Source organism: Chiloscyllium plagiosum, chromosome 19 (assembly GCF_004010195.1).
Source record: "Chiloscyllium plagiosum isolate BGI_BamShark_2017 chromosome 19, ASM401019v2, whole genome shotgun sequence".
NCBI lineage: Eukaryota > Metazoa > Chordata > Chondrichthyes > Orectolobiformes > Hemiscylliidae > Chiloscyllium > Chiloscyllium plagiosum.
In genome coordinates this window covers 12,285,490-12,301,870 of record NC_057728.1, presented here as the reverse complement: position 1 = coordinate 12,301,870, position 16,381 = coordinate 12,285,490, and the positions used below count along the sequence as shown (strand labels likewise).

Genomic DNA, 16,381 nt, shown 5'->3' with positions numbered 1-16,381 from the left:
AGGAGTCAGTGGGGGAGCACTTTGGGGCCAGCAACCATAATTCCACGAGATTTAAAATAGCAATGGAAAAGGTTAGATCAGATCTAAAAGCTGAAGTTCTAAATTGGAGAAAGGCCAATTTTGACAGTATTAGGCAAGAACTTTCAAAAGCTGATTGGGGGCAGATGTTCGCAGGTAAAGGGATGGCTGGAAAATGGGAAGTCTTCAGAAATGAGATAACAAGAATCCAGAGAAAGTATTTTCCTGTTATGGTGAAAGGAAAGGCTGGTAGGTATATGGAATGCTGGATGACTAAAGAAATTAAGGTTTGGTTAAGAAAAAGAAGGAAGCATATGTAAGGTATAGACAGGATGAATCCTTAGAAGAGTATAAAAGAAGTAGGAGTATACTTAAGAGGGAAATCAGGAGGGCAAAAAGGGAACATGAAATAGCTTTGGCAAATATAATTAAGGAGAATCCAAAGGGGTTTTACAAATACATTAAGGACAAAAGGGTAACTAGGGATAGAATAGGGCACCTCAAAGATCAGCAAGGCGGCCTTTGTGTGGAGCCGCAGAAAATAGGAGAGATACTAAATGAGTATTTTGCAGCAGTATTTAATGTGGAAAAGGATATGGAAGATATAGAAAGTAGGGAAATAGATGGTGACACCTTGCAAAATGTCCATATCACAGAGGAGGAAGTGCTGGATGTCTTGAAACGCATAAAGGTGGATAAATCCGCAGGGCCTGATCAGGTGTATCCTAGAACACTGTGGGAAGTTAGAGAAGTGAGTACTGGACCTCTTGCTGAGGTATTTGTATCATCAATAGTCACATGCGAGGTGCCGGAAGACTGGAGGTTGACAAACGTGGTGCCACTGTTTAAGAAGGGTAGTAAGGACAAGCCAGGGAACGATAGACCAGTGAGTCTGATGTTGGTGGTGGGCAAGTTGTTGTAGGGAATCCTGAGGGACAGGTATTTGCAAAGGCAAGGACTGATTAGGGATAGTCAATATGGCTTTGTGCGTGGGAAATCATGTCTCACAAACTTGATTGAGTTTTTTGAAGAAGTAACAAGGAGGATTGATGAGGACAGAGCAGTAGATGTGATCTATATGGACTTCAGTAAGGCGTTCGACAAGGTTTCCCACGGGAGACTGGTTAGCAAGGTTAGAGCTCACGGAATACAGGGAGAACTCGCCATTTGGATACAGAACTGGCTCAAACGTAGAAGACAGAGGGTGGTGGTGAAGTGTTGTTTTACAGACTGGAGGCATGTGACCAATGGAGTGCCACAAGGATCGATGCATAAATGATTTGGATGTGAGCATACGAGGCATAGTTAGTAAGTTTGCAGATGACACCAAAATTGGAGGTGTAGTGGAGAGCAAAGAAGGTTACCTTAGATTACAACAGGATCTTGATCTGATGGGCCAATGGGCTGAGACGTGGCAGATAGAGTTTAATTCAGATAAACGCGAGGTGCTGCATTTTGGGAAAGCAAATCTTAGCAGGACTTATACACTTAATGGTAAGGTCCTAGAGAGTGTCGCTGAACAAAGAGACCTTGGAGTGCAGGTTCATAGCTCCTTGAAAGTGGAGTCACAGGTAGATAGGATAGTGAAGAAGGCGTTTGGTATAGGAGTTGGGAGGTCATGTTGCAGCTGTACAGGACATTGGTTAGGCCACTGTTGGAATATTGCGTGCAGTTCTGGTCTCCTTCCTATCAGAACGGTGTTGTGAAACTTGAAAATGTTTAGAAAAGATTTACAAGGAAGTTGCCAGGGTTCGAGGATTTGAGCTATGCGGAGAGGCTGAACAGGCTGGGGCTGTTTCCCCTTGAGCGTCAGAGATGGAGGGGTGACGTTATAGAGATTTACAAAATTATAAGGGGCATGGATAGGATAAATAGACAATGTCTTTTCCCTGGGGTCGGGGAGTCCAGAACTAGAGGGCATAGGTTTAGGGTGAGAGAGGAAAGATATAAAAGTGACCGAAGGAGCAACTTTTTCACGCAGAGGTTGGTACATGTATGGAATGAGCTGCCAGAGGAAGTGGTGGTACAATTGCAATATTTAAAAGGCATTTGGATGGGTATATGAATAGGAAGGGTTTGGAGGGATATGGGCCAGGTGTTGGCAGATGGGACTAGATTGAGTTGGGATATCTGGTCAGCATGGACGGGTTGGACTGAAGGGTCTGTTTCCATGCTGTACATTTCTATGAATCTATGAACCTGAGCCTATGTGGGAATTGAACCCACATTGCTGGGATCACACTGCTTTGCAAACCAATCGTCCAGCCAATTGAGCCAAACTGATAGTTTGCCCATATACTGTATATACTCTAGTAATAGTCAAATTTTTTTGACTACTTTTTAATGTTAAATTTATGGGGTCAACTATTAAATGGATACTGTTTTTGAGGGGCTGAAACTCATGCCCATCAAAATTCATATCATATCATTAGCAGAAGCCCACCTGATCTCTAAACGATTAAAAACAACAAATTATGGTAATTCTGAAAACCCAGAGTGGAACACCACAGCCAGCGGACTAGAAGACCGGAAGCGGAGCAGCACAACCAGCAGACTGGAAAGCTGGAGCAGGACGGGATAGCCGGCACACTGACTCATAAACGTTGATCTGTTATCTGTGAAGAACTAGAGTCATCTTTTGCACAAGTTATGTGGAAAATTCCAGATTATTTGGCCAAAAATAGGGGGTCGACTTTTACACAAGATCGACTATTAGTCGAGTATATACAGTATTATGTTCATTGAATCATGTGGTACTCCAACAAGATATGCAATGTCAGATCTGCTATTGTTTCTTTTCTAATTTATTTGAATGGAATTATGCCAAATCTGTTCATTTTGCATAAATTGAGGACAGTGTTAAATGACTGCTATCTAAGCATACAGAGTAATTAAAGATTTTTTTTAATGTAGAGAAATAAAGGTTATGAAATTTGGTACAGCAAAGTTTGATGCAGCCTCGGTGCCAAAATATAATATATTTAATGAATGGGAGCAGGAGAGAGGTCTTGAGGGGTTTTATTGCTCCAATCACTAAAATGATCAGCAAAATATTTGGACTCCTACAAAAGTAAAAGTAATGTAGGGATGCATGGAAAGAGAGAACTGTAATATCCAGAGATGTAATTATAATATTTTATTAGGCTTTGAGGGAGGCATATCTGGAATTCTACAAGCAATTTTAGTTGATTCTTTTGAAAAAAAAGAGTATTTAATTTTTGGAGAGGTAAGGAGGAGGGCTACATGGTTCAAGCAGAAGTGAAGGGAAAGATTTACATGGAAAATATTTCTATTCTGGTTTTATTCCATTCTTCAAAAGAGAAAACTGAGTGGGATGTATGACCATTGTACTTAAAATTGTGGATGAATTGGACAAATCGGTCAAAAATCCTTTGTATCAGAATTTAATCACAAATGGTTATGTTTATACACAAGCTTGTTTTGACAATTGTAAAATGATGACAATGATTTTCAGGGGGAGTTCAATATGTCGTCAGCGGGTGCTAAATTCAAGAGCATGTGAAAATATATTTGGGGATTGCAACACATGATTAACTTGTACATATTGATTCTGAGGCAGCCTGCCAATTCATGTTTTCATCTCATTTCAATTTCAATTCTCTTGATGTGCTGAAAGAATCAGCCAGGCCTCAATACAAGCACCTAGCACCACCTCGAACAGGTGGTGAGGGGTGATTGGAGCAAGCACTGGTAGCCACTCAGGAAGTAACTGAAAGAGAATGTTGAAGAATGAGATAATATGGATAAGAGAGTGTGCTTCAAATTTTTGGACACTGCACTGGAGGCCTTGATGTGAAAAGTAGAAAGAAGGAAATCTGCCTGGAATCTGTAGGGGTCCAGGAGATCCTCTAATTATCTTCAGAACAGAGCGGAAACAAATAGACATGGAAATCAACTCCACGAGTCAAACCTCATGAACATAGATGCAGTGCTGCAAAATGCTCAATGACCTCACACAAGTGGTCAGTGAATGCACCTTTAAATGCCATATTCCATCAACCACACCACTAACATTAGCCACTGCTCAAATTCACCATACTCCCAATCACTCATCCACCAACAGTCTCCTTCAATCAACTCATATCTGACAATAATAGCTTCATCTCAACCTCATATACTTAATACTACAGCAAGCCTCGCATCCACAATTCATAGATTGCACACGGTCATAAAGTTAAAGACATTGTACCTACTCACTGACACACTTCCTTTACACTTATATGGGACAAGGGTGCAGAACATGAGACAGCAGGAATTAAATGGAGGGGGCCTGCACATCCTCACCCTTGGAGAGGTAATGATGTTGGCCTAATCCTCCTCCTCCTCATCCCAGCTCCAGATAGATGCACGTTTGCACTTAGTCTCAAGCCCCTACACAACCCTACATTCTCATTTTTATGCCATTCACATTTTAGGTGTCCAAGAAGAGCCACCTAGCCAAGGCTGAGAGTAGGCAATAAAGCAACAGAAAGACAACAGTGACACTGAAGCTGCAGTGTCACTCAGTTTCACACTTATAGCCATCAGTTTAGAAACTGCATGTTAAATTTATTGGACAACACAGGCAGGATCTGCATGTGGTGAGAAACTGGGCACAAGTGACTGCAGCCAGGGCAAGGATAGTACACGTTCCAGCTCACCAGATGGCAGGTTCAGAGACAAGCTTTACTGCAGTGGACTCAAAACTGCTCTTCAACAGAAAAGCTGACAGCAGAATGTTAATGAGTATACACCACAAAACATTTTGTGCATTGGAAAGCTTGCAGTTAATGTGAAGGATCAAGAAGTCATCCAGTGCCAAAACAGTGAAGGCCTTCAAACAGAGGTTGAGGCTGATCCTTCTGAGTGTATTAAAACAAAACAATTAACTGTAGATGACGGAAATCTGAAACAAATTCAGAAAGTGCTAGAGAAACTCGGCAAGTCTGAAAGCATCTGTGGAGAGAAAAATAGAGTTAATGTTTCAAGTCCAGTGACGAAGGTCTGACAAAAAAATCACAGGACTTCAAAACAGACGCTGCCAGGCCTACTGAGTTTCTCCTGCACTTTCTACTTGTATATTGGTGGACCTCGGTGCAGCTCTGAAAGCCAATACTGAAGTATCTACTGCAATGGCACTTCAGTCATGCAGGGTCAGCTCGCTGGTAGTAAGCTGTGTCTGTTGCCTATCAGACATGCAGCTGGTGCAATTATGGTACAGTCCACAACTGGCATTCTAAGCTCATAGCTGCTCAGGTAAAAACGATGACTGCAGATGCTGGAAACCAGATTCTGGATAGCTACTCAGGATTGTCCTCCAAGGCCATCTGCAACATCTGCATTGAAAATCAACAGTCCTTCTCCAGCCATGTTGTTGCCACTTGAGCACTCAGTCAAGTGCAACAGTGACTGAGGGAATATGTCTATCATAAATACTGAGAGTAAATAGGAGTAAATACTGTCTGTCATAGATAACACCATTTCTGTACACTTCCTTGTATCACTTTCTACCTCTTTCCCCTCCCAACCTGAGTAATTTAGCCCTGGAAAAATCTCTTGCAGTTTACTTAAAACTGCACTTTCAAAGTTTCAACTAATATTTGGCCCTCCATTCGCTCAAACACACCCTCACAGCTCCACTGCTGATGTCCTCATTCCCCAGCTACACTCGACCCATCAATACAGCCTTCATTTCTATTCCCATACGTCTCTAGACTTAGAGATATAGTGGAAATCTGGTTCAGTCATTCAAGATGAGATCTGGTTGGACTAACATCAGGATCTGTAAAACTGTGCACTATTCTTAGATCATCCTCGAATGCAAAAGTAATCTCTGTCATTTTGGCTTCTTCAATAAAAATTGTCTTGTTAAACTCTCATCACCTATCACCAGTGCCCTCACCTTCAACAAGTACTTGATATTTATGGAATTCTAAGTTCAGACCACGAGCTATCTTTGCCACTCAACACCTTTCCCCTTGCCTACTGGCAAGGTCCCCCAAACCCTATCCCTAAACTTGTATCTTTCCGCAGTTGTTCTTCCAACTTCTCTAGCCACATCCAAATTCACCTTGTCTATGAGACCACAGCCCCTGCAACCTTGACCTTATTCCCACTAAATTGTTGACCACCCATTTTTCCTTCTTTCTTGGTTCCCATGTTAGGTATTGTTAATGGATCGCTCTCTTCAGATGTCGTTTCCCTCCTTCCAATCTGCGAAGATCATCACTTTCCTAGGGAAAGTTACTGTAACCTAAAGGCAATCTTCAATCTCTCTCGTTTTTCCAAAGTCGCCTTCAAATCTATGCCATCCTCCACAACCTTGATATCTGAAGTCCTCCAATCAGATTTTGGCCTTGGTATGCACCAAAAGTACTCTTACCCAAGTCACAAACAACATCCTACGTTGACAGTGACAAAGTCAATCATCCCATATTATCCTTCGTAGCCTGTCATCAGCCTTTGCTGTTGACCACACCATCCTCTTCTAATGCTTCTCCAACACTTTGTCCAGCTGAATGAGACTTCACTCATTATTCTAGCCAGTGTTAGAGATTCAGCTCTCTTCTTGCACCATTACTTCAGGCAAACTCCAGGATTTTTCTTTGATCCTCTCTCATTATTCACCGACATATTGTTCTTGAAACATTATCTGAAAAGGATGCATGAGTTTTTAATTGTACTTTTAATTTTGACGGCACCAAGTCTACATCACGTCCACTACTGTATATAAATTGTCAGTCAGATTGGCCAACACTCAGTTCTCGATTAATAGAAATTTCGCCCCACTAAACACATCAAAGAACAAAGCCATTGTCTTTAGTCACCAGAAACTCTTTTCCCTAACCACTAACTCTATTTATCTTCCTTGTAATTGAGACTGAACTAGACTGATAACAAACTTGGTGTCATACTTGACCCTGAGATGAGTTTCAAAACACATATCTACATCATTATGAAAGCACCTCAATTTCCAGCTCTTATTGCCATCCATCTCTGCCCTACTCAGCTCAGAATGCAGATCTTGCCCTGACTGGAGTTGTGGCTACAAGTGTCAGATTTCAGTGAGAACATGTTGAGTGAAGTACAGACATCCGATCCATTGTTCACTGCTGAGGTTCAGAGAAATACAGCCCTCCGCTTAGAAGACTTCTCAACTTCCCTCTCATCCAGTACATTGTCCTATCCTACAAGTCTTTGGTCATTGGCCACATAATGGCATTCTGAAGGAAATGGCTTCTCGTCTAGATAAACCTTGGAGCAAATGGCGTATGCAAAATCTATGAAAGTCAGCATAAGCTGCCATAGCAGCACACAACCTTTTTTTTGTTGGCATATAACTCCTAGAGACTCCAATTCTGCAGTTAGCAACAGCTCCATTCTTTACCATCCCTCCTTCACTGACTATCAAAGAAATTTTAAATAATTAAAAAAAGCAACAACCACTGGTAAAACGTGAAACACCAGTAAGAAAAAGTATCAGCCAGCAACTAATCCTCAAGATAAAAATACCTTTAAACAGTGATGGAGGGTGTGACAGGGATCCCCTGTTGCTAAACAGTACGAGATTAACAGAGGGTACAAATTGAAGCACTGAGATCCAGATCATACCATTGGCATCAAGTCAACCTTATACATCAACTTGCATCGTAAGTCTGCCTAATCTGCACACTTCTTGAAATCAATTCACTGAACACATACACTAACATGTGACAGGATTCATCCAAAGATGTGTATCAAATAGACAAGAGATTTGGAGTTCCATGGGTAAGTATAGCAGCTAAAAAAGGCATAAGTTATCCCAATTTCTCTCACACTGAATATTAATGTGCAGTTGGATTGCAAGTCACTGCAAAAGAATCTTGCACAGACTAAGATCCCAGAAACAGTGGTGCCTCAAACTTTCATTTATTCAACAGTTTTACATTTTAATGCTGCAATTTAAATGCTGTATTTTAAATCTAATAGATATGCATAAAAAAACAGAAAATAAATAACTTACAATTATAAAGGACCTTTCATAACCTCAAGATATCACTGAGCTCTTTAAAGGTCATGAAGTACTTTCAAGGTGTAGTTATTGTTGAGAATGGAGAATGCAACAGCCATTTTACATAGAGCAAGTTTCCAGAAACAGCAATGAGATAGATGACCAGTAAATGAATTTCCAGTGGATAAACATCCCTCCCCAAGCTTAGTGAAAGTGTGCTGTGGAACGCATTTTCACTCATGCAACTGAAGGCAGACAAAGTCTCGTTTATCATTCACTCTTTAAAAACTGGCACCTTTGATAGTGTAGCACTTGATTACATATTCCAGTAATTGGAGCTTCTTTCTCACAGTTTGAGTGAGTTTGATGTCAATTCAAAGTGGCCTGAGATAACCCTATCAAATAAATCCCATTTCTTACAGTAAGATGGCTACTAATGTGTTAACGAACCACCAAAAATATATGCTATAATGCTACAGAGGTCATTGTATCACTGAACCCAAGAGAGCAACAAGTAACTTTGGCAGCTGTCTTTGGCAGGATACGGTGCCAAGATCAAGTGAATAAACACAATTAAAACAGTTTCTGAGAAAAAACTGAATCCTGTAAAAGCACAGAAACTTATGCAGAAGGCTGTCTTTTGTGCCACTGTGACTATGCCAAGAAGTAGTTATCCAGCCTAATCCAAATTCCAGCACTTTGTCTTGTAGGTTACACCATTTTAGGTGTAATTTCAGGTGAAACAGTTCCAGTAGTTTTTAAATGCAAAAAAAATTAATGGGTTTCTGCCTTTACTACCCTGTCAGACAACAAGCTCCAGATCTTTATCACCCTGCAGGTCAAAAATTACTTCTAAGAGCCTCTCTACTACTACTTCTATTTAAATCTATGCCCCATGGATATTGGTCTCCCAGGTAATGAAAACACAGTGGATAGAAGGACCCATCTAGATACATTAAATTCTTCCCTCAGCATTCTCTAGCCTTCAGAGAACAATCCCAGCCTGCCCAAAGTTTTCCTCAGTTGAGTTCTTCTGACCTGGCAACATCCTCCTATGTACCTAGGTTTGCACAATCACATCCTCCCAGTAAGGTGGCGATCAGAACCATGCTCTTGCTGTGGCCCAGTTATGATGATATTACACACCTAAGAGGTGAATTTAGTCTTGTTTTTTTAAAATAAAGAAAGACTGAGGCAAAGGTGCTGATTAGTTTATTGGTTTTGGGTAGACCAAACTGTTTGAGAAACCATGGGTTTTTTAAAAAAAGATGTTGGAACAATAGATGCAGCCTGTATGGTTGGGGTCAAACTTCCAAAGAACCAGGACTTTAATTTTAGGTTTTCTGTTTAGGTTTTCGGCATTAAATAATCTATTATTCTGTTAATTTTTCCAGTAGAGTTACAGTATCCCAATTTCTTCTTTCTATTGTTGTATTTTAACAGTGTATGAATAAAATGTATTTTGCTTCAAGACTAATAGGCTGACCCACCTAATTGCATCTTGAATAAAACACCTAGCACTTGCCTTTAAAATAAGAGAAAATTAGGGTCCAGGCTATCTTTTAATATATTTTGGTGGTATTTGGTCTGGTTAATAACAGTGTTTCATACATTTTCTCCTTGATTTTATAATCAAAGCCATGGCCAAAGAAAGGAATCATTCAGTATGCTTTCCTCACCACTTTATCTACTTGTTCTGGGAGCTTCCGGAATGAATATGCATTCACTCCAAAGCCTCTTTTTTTTTTAATGCTTTTTCAAATCCTAATACTTAGTGTTCTGTCCTTTTCTTTCTAGAAAAAAGCTTTGCCTCGTCTTTCTCCCAAAACACATTACCTCTGGGTTGAATTCCATTTGCCACTTTACGTCTATTAAATCCAGTGATATTTTATTGTAATTTATATATTTCATTCTCGCTATTAGTTACAAGAACAACCTACAAACTTTTTCATCATGCCCTGAAGTTTAGATCTACACACAGATTGAGTATAGGAGTTGGTTGGTCATGTTGTGGCTGTACAGGGCATTGGTTAGGTCACTTTTGGAATATCGCAAACAATTCTAGTCTCTTTCCTATCAGAAGTATGTTGTGAAACTTGAAAGAATTCAGAAAAGATTTACAAGGATGTTGCCAGGGTTGGAGGATTTGAGCTTTCAGGAGAGGCTGAATAGGCTGGGGCTGTTTTCCCTGGAGCGTCGGAGGCTGAGGGGTGACCTCAGTTTTAAAAAAATCAAGAGGGACATGGATAGGATAAATAGACAAGATGCTTTCCCTGGGGTGGGGGGGAAAAGAGTCCAGAACGAGAGGGCATATGTTTAAGGTGAGAAGGGAAAGATATAAATCGGACTCAAGGGGCAACTTTTCCACACAGACGGTGGTGCATGTATGGAATGAGCTGCCAGAGGAAGTGGTGGAGGCTGGTACAATTACAACTTTCAAAAGACATCTGGATGGGTATAGGAATACAAAGCGTTTAGAGAGTTCAGTCTAGTGCTGGCAAATAGGACTAGATTAGGTTGGGATATCTGGTCAACATGGACGAGTTGGATCGAAGGGTCTGTTTCCGTGCTGTACATCTCTATGACATATGTACACACACATACATGTAACAACAAAGGACCGAGCATTGAATCCACTGGAAATAGCTTTCCAATCATAATAAAACCTTCACTTGCTGCTACTGAACCAATTGCAGAACCAACTTGCCACTTTCTCTTGGATCCCATTGGTTCTTGTGTTTCTGAACAGTCTGGCATGCGTGCACCTTGTCAGAAGCCTTCCTAAAATCCACATTGACCAATCAAATGCACTTTCATTGACCTATCTTATTAGCATCTTTTAAAAAAAGTCAGACATTACTCTCTAATTTATACTGTCCCTTGATTTTTAAAAATTATTTACCAAAGTCAGCTCTGTAATTATTCTGTGTATCCATTCTCCTTTCAAAGTTACACTGTTATCTGTCTTGATTTAAAGACAAATGAAGAATAAGTGCACTATCATCAATGTTAAGAGTTAATTATAACCATGAATTCATAAAGGCAGATATGTTACGTTACTTTTCCTTTTAGACCAGTTGCCTGATTCCTTTCTATCTTGAAGAGGCTGTCTGCCTACTGTCACTCTAACATGGGCTGACCTGCATTCCTGAAGCACACTTGTCTCAGACAGATAAGCATGACAGCCTTATCATTTTCTATCTCTTTAAAGGTTGCAGCACACTGATCGGCATAGTATTCCCCAACTCAGTTGTTCAGAAATTGACATTTAAAGTTAGAAAACAAGTTATAAAGAATATTCCCAAGGGAAAGATTACCAAGTAACAAAACGGTATTCTTGTAAGAGCACTAGTAACAAAGGCATGTTGTTTAGCACCTTGAATCAGCTCTGTCATTCAAATACATAATGACTCATCTCTACATCAAATCCATTTATCTTTCCTTGTTTCTTATTGTTTGATAATGCTTGTCGAACTGAAACCTAATGTTTCAATTAGTAGGAAGGTAGCATGTGGTGCAGAATAACAGCAACAACATAGGGCTCATTTCCCATTCCAGCTGACATACTTGGTGCTTGCCTCCTTGGCCTGCCCCAGTCTAAATTCAGCAACAATTGAATAATCAAAGATGATACTGGGAGAAAGCAGAATCACAATGAGTGTGTACAATTCATCAGAATCACTGTATGGCTATAGCACAGAGTGAAGCCATTTAGCCCATAGTATCCATGCCATCTCTGCACCTCCGCAGTCTTCTGTCTTTTCATGTAGTTCTGAAGATATTCTCACCTCAGCTGATGATTCAATTATTTTTTGGAAGCAATAATTGAGTCTGCCTTTTACATACTCTCGGGCAGTACATCACAGATCTTAACCATTCACCAATTCCCTTCATGTAACTATTGCTTTTTTATTTGCCAATCAGCTTAAAACAAATCCCATAAAGATGCTTAAGAGAAACAATAGCCACTGCCACAGACGGTCTTCATTATGGTTTCTTGAAGACTTGAAGATGACTATCTGGGTGCAACAAAATTGAAGAGGTAGATCTGGAGTAATCCCTTTACAATGGAGATACAATGAAGTTTTCTGAGTGTAATATTGAGATTCTCAATTTTTATAGGGAATATAGAGCATCATTACTTTGGCATTAATCAACTCCAGCCTCCCCACTACTCCTGACCCACTCCAATTTGCCTATCAGACATACAGATCCATGTCAGATGCCATATCACTTGCCCTTCACTCCTCCCTAGAACACCTTGACACCAAGAACAGCTACATAACAACCCTACTCATTGACTACAGTTCAGCCTTCAGCACTAATATCCCCTCGAGAGTGATCACGAAAGTTAACGATCTCGGACTAAACCCCACTCTCTACAACTGGATCCTCAGTTTCCTGATCCATAAGCCACAATCAGTGAAGATTGGGGACAATATTTTATCCTCACTAACACTCAATACTGGGGCCCCCGAGGGGTGCATACTCAGCCCCCTATTGTACTCATTCTATACCCATGATGGAGTCGCCAAATACCCGACTAATGTCATTTACAAGTTCGCTGATGACACCACCAGTCAGTCGAATCTCAGGTGGCGACGAAACAGACCACAGATAGGAGGAAAACCGGTGCACTGAAAACAACCTAGCTCTCAATGCCAGCAAAACCAAAGAACTCATTATTGACTTTCGGTAGGATGTTATACATGCCCCCCTACACATTAACAGTACAGAGGTGGAGCGAGGGGAGAGTGTCAATCTCCTGGGAGTGGTCATCCACAACAAGCTTTCTTGGACTCTACATGTGGACACACTGGTTACAAAGGCCCAACGTTGTTTCTTCCTCAGGCAGCTGAGGAAATTTGACACGACGACGAATACCCTTGCCAATCTTTATAAGTGCGCCAGAGAGCATTCTGTCTGGATATATCACTACCTGGCATGGCAACTGTACCAGTCAAGAGCGGAGACGGTTACAGGGAGTCGTGAACGCAGCCCAGACAATCACAAAGGCCAACCTCCCATCTACAGAATCCATCTCCCAGGCCCGCTGTCAAGGAAAGGCCGCCGGCATTCTCAAAAGATCCATCCCACCCTGACAATGTTTTTCTACAACTTCTACCATCGGGGAGAAGATACAGAAGCCTGAACACATGCACCAGCCAGTTTCGCAGCAGTTTCTACCCTACTGCTGTTAGAATATTGAATGGACTTACAAACTCTTAACACATTTGCCTGTACCTGTGTTTTTGTTTTTGTCACTGTTTACCTATTATTTACTTACCTATGCTACTTAACTCTGTGATCTACCTGTATTGCGCGCAAGACAAAGCTTTTCACTGTGCCTCAGTACACGTCACAATAAATTCAATTCAATTCAATTCAATTCTCATTTGACTGAGTGATGCCAAGGGACAGTGGAATGCCTGAGACTAAGGCCTCTTTGGGAACACAGATAATTGCTTACAAAATCACTTAGCTTGTCTTAGAACAAATCCAATATTATATAGCTTCTTTTAACCAATTTTTGACACAGGTCTGGGCAGGTGGGACTGTAACCCTGACCTTCTGGCCCAGAAGTAGAATCACTAGCACACCACGAAAGTCCTCGAGAATGATACGAATTGAGCGACAGCTGACAGTGCTAAAAAAATCAGTGAAATAAAACAACTCACCTCTGCAATAATCATATCCTGCGCAGGAATGTGAACACAGACCTTCTGCCCCAGCAGTAGGGACACTGCCACTGCATCACAAAGTCCACACTGTACAGTTTATGAAGTTGCCTGTCTCTTTTAACAATAAAAAAGGTCTCTTATTGAATTTGTTTGTTCCAAGTGGGCCTTATGAGGAACTGCTGGCTAATTTGAAGAGCACTAACATGGGAATAGCCATTTGTTTCAAAGTTTCCAAACTTTTGGCAATGGTGCAAGTAATCAACTAATTCACATCTTTCAGTCCCACCCCCAACTATAAAGAAAAGCAGAAACCAAAACAGACCAAAACAGACAGAAGCTCTTATCAATATTCCCCAGAAATACTTTGTTGTAGACCTTACTAACAAGAAGAGCATGAACAAGTAGCTACAGGAAAATAGCAACCTGACTGAAAATCATACCTGATGAAGACTTTCAATCTTTGCTGACAGCAATAAATGGAAAGGCAGATTATTGGAATTACTGCGTGGGCCGAGTTAAACAGAAAAACAATTTCTGACTGCCAGGTCTGTAGATGGTGCTGTAAAGTAGGTTGCGTTCTTTTGCACATACAGTATTATCTTGTCGTGCAACGCTCAGAAAGGACAGCACCATCTACAGGCGTGAAGCAAGAAAGTAGAAAGTAATATTAAAAATTGCAACTTCTACTTTATAACATTCTTAAAGAGGCACTTTTGCTCAATCATGAGTGCAAGTCAAAAACTAACGTTTCACTAAAACCTTTTCTTAAAAAAAAATTGAACTCACAACTTGATTCCTGTAAGTCATATTTTTCAGACAACCTTTTCAAACGGAGACCTAGAAATACCTGGACATTGTGTTCAGCAGTCTTTCAATTCTCTACAAAAATACGTAGTTACAATGTAATTCAAGGTTGCATTGATTTTCTTATCATCTCAACTGATATGGCTGCGTGTACAGTTGTCAACTGTGTATTCAATGAAGTTTAAAGTGCTAACTTTGTTCACTACAAGGCCTCTGGCACAGTGGAGGGACCTTCTGGCGCAGTGTAGTATCAGTGTTCACAATCCTTGCAAAAACATTGTAGTATCCCTATCTTTCAGCCAGAAGGCTTGGATTCAAGTCCAACTTCTCCAGAAATGTGTCATAACATCTCAGAACAGGCTTATTAGAAAAATACATATAACAGACAACAATGTGTAAGAAAGCATCTTCTTACATATTAGGGACACAGTTATGTGTAAGGTCTTGTACGATGCACAAATGGATGAGACACCATTAAAGTTCATGATAAATTGACACCTCCAAATTGGAATGAGAAATTCTATCATTTTTAGTTAATAGAAATACTTAAATGTCAAAAGTGCAACTCATTGGTGTAATTTACTGAAACATCACCAGATGAGTGAAACGTAATGCAATTATTTAAGATTGCTGCGTATCCTGAGGTTCAACAGAAATCCTGGATGATGATCTTCCTTTTGTGTAGAAAACTGTAACATCTCTACTGCTAGCCTGGACTCAATTTAGTAAATGTAAACTAAATGTTTTACAAATAATAGCAAGTGCTCAGCAATGCTGGACATTTGGGAGTGTCAATGTGTGGGCTCACATTGATGGTGCCAACTTGCAATCCATCAAACTGCCAGCAGACAGCAGAGGAACGTCCTTAACAGAACAAGCGACAGAATATTGCAGAAAATCTATGAATTAACTGAGTACCCACTTTTAGGTTTATACTTTGTCCTTCTTTTTCTCTTTCCATTCTAAACACCTGTGTCCACAATTGTAATGAAAACTACTTACGCTAACTTGTCTCATGGTTCTTTTGAATGGTGGAATCCACCTTCTTTTGAATAATGGAATCTCCACTGACAGAAAAGTGTAATTTCAGTGTTGTTATGGACTAAGCTAGACCACTCAAAACATTCTTGAGCAGGCAGCTCCAGATCATAACTTTGCAATTTATTTCGGTAAGTGTACAGTGAAAATTACTTGGAGTAAGATAGTTAAGTTGACTCCTAGATTTTAAAACAGACAAAAAAGTATTCACAAAATTATACGATGAAACACAAAAAACAGAATAAAGAATACCTACAGAACTCAACCTATCCAACCAGACTTGATTATGCAGTTCCGAATATACAACAGTCCCAATATGCAAACTCCCTTTAAAAATCAGTGTAATTGGAATACATGCTTACAGGTTGAAGTCGAAGGGCAGAAAAAATAGAGAGAGAAGAGAGAGAATTTCCACACAGCTCTGTGTGAACTTCCATCCAGTTCAAGACTGAACTAAACTGCTCAGGTCAGCTAGCTAGAGAGTTGACCACTCCCCTTTCATTATACAGGTCACTTCTAAAACATGACCATTTTGGCCTGAAGTCTCATCTGTTTACATATAAACAAAAGGCCTCTCAAAATCTTTGTACCAAAGCAGACTGATCGGAGCCTGGCCTGGTTTATTGCCCCTCAAACAAAATCAAGGACAGAGTCTCCTTGAACCAAGGAACAGCTTTTAGAAAAAAAATGGACTAGCTTTATGACAGTGTGACATGTTTACATAGTTAGTTTCAATCATAAATGGAGGTGCGGGAATCCATAATGGAAAGTGACAACAGGAAATGCACCCAAACATAAAACATTTGGAACATTTAGTAATCTATACAAGGTTGTTGGATTTAAGGTTTTC

General features: G+C 40.3%; 1 protein-coding gene across 8 annotated transcripts in view; it reads right to left on the bottom strand.

Annotated features, from left to right (window-relative positions):
• LOC122559522 (ataxin-7-like protein 1) overlaps positions 1-16,381 on the bottom strand; it is a 244,320-nt gene that overhangs the window by 151,885 nt on the left and 76,054 nt on the right. The window contains exon 1 of one of the 8 annotated variants that reach the window (XM_043709120.1): positions 14,130-14,225. The exons of the other annotated variants lie outside the window; for them this stretch is intronic. The gene's annotated coding sequence lies outside the window, so the exon portion shown is untranslated. Of the gene's footprint in view, positions 1-14,129; positions 14,226-16,381 lie in introns of those variants that run through there. 8 annotated transcript variants of the gene reach the window in all.